General features: G+C 43.4%; 1 non-coding gene across 1 annotated transcript; it reads right to left on the bottom strand.

The window, feature by feature from the left end:
- Positions 1–723: 723 nt before the first annotated feature.
- Positions 724–805, bottom strand: trnas-gcu (transfer RNA serine (anticodon GCU)). The gene has a single exon. It is a non-coding gene; the product is annotated as a tRNA-Ser (tRNA).
- Between the last annotated feature and the right edge of the window lie 279 nt (positions 806–1,084).

The following is a 1,084-nucleotide window of genomic DNA, read 5'->3' as shown; positions in this document are numbered from 1 at the left end:
AGAAACGTCTGTTAATGACATTCGTTTAAAGACACTTTAGATGTTTATGCTGCATTAATCTGTGGTTATTGATCCACAGTTTACGTTCACTTCCTGTAGTTAACATGCTGATTTCTCCAGTTGTTCATAGTTTAGTGTGATGCATCCAGTGTGTGCATAACGAGAGGGAGCTTGCTCACCACATCTTGTGTTTATCGGTGTCTTATGTCCTGCCTTCATCAATTGCAAGAGCAAGGGGGAAAGGGCGAGATCAATGTGTAAGTCTGTCCAGCCCAATCACGGCACCCACATCGGCCATTCTCTACTGTGCATTCACAGCCAGTTTTCTGTGCCGCTACACCCACCCACTACATCTTTTGAAATACCTCTATTGTTTTGTGGTGTCGCTCTGTGCTCTTACCACCAAGATGAATCACTTCTACCCAACCTACTCCAGATTTCATGTGACAAAACACTCATTAAGAATCCCATAGCATTAAATATGCACATCGCATCTCTCGTTATTTGGTTTCCCTGGATCTCTTTCATAAGATTAACGTTCACAGTAACTTGACTTGGAAAAGACAATCGCGTTCCTTTTCATTATCTCATTTCAGTCGACATTTCATTAAATTCAGGCATCAGTCTCAAATTATTCTTTGAGGTTTTATAATCTGGTCGATGCAGATAAACTAACCATTGGAGTTCCAATTTCAATAAGACAGTGTGATAATCCAAAAATAGCGACGAGAGTGGGATTCGAACCCACGCGTGCAGAACACAATGGATTAGCAGTCCATCGCCTTAACCTCTCTGCCACCTCGTCGCATACCCCTGAAACGCTATAACATAATCTCCCAGACTATCACAATCTCATCATCTCTGGGGAATCTCCCATTCACAGCCTCCAACCTCATTGTCCATGAACCCAGATTCTACCTCTTTCCTAAGACCTGCTGTCTCTGCCTGCGCTTGTTTGACCCGACTCATCTCTTCCTACCTCAACACCTTCCTGTCTCCACAGTCCAGGAAATTCTCACCTACGTTTGTGACACCGCCTATGTACTTCATCTCACTAAAGACTTTTATTTCCCTGGTCGACAAC

The sequence above is a fragment of the Chiloscyllium punctatum genome, chromosome 21 (assembly GCF_047496795.1).
Source record: "Chiloscyllium punctatum isolate Juve2018m chromosome 21, sChiPun1.3, whole genome shotgun sequence".
Taxonomy (NCBI): Eukaryota; Metazoa; Chordata; class Chondrichthyes; order Orectolobiformes; family Hemiscylliidae; genus Chiloscyllium; species Chiloscyllium punctatum.
Note: the sequence above shows the minus strand (reverse complement) of the source record. Positions and strands in the feature narration are given on the sequence as shown.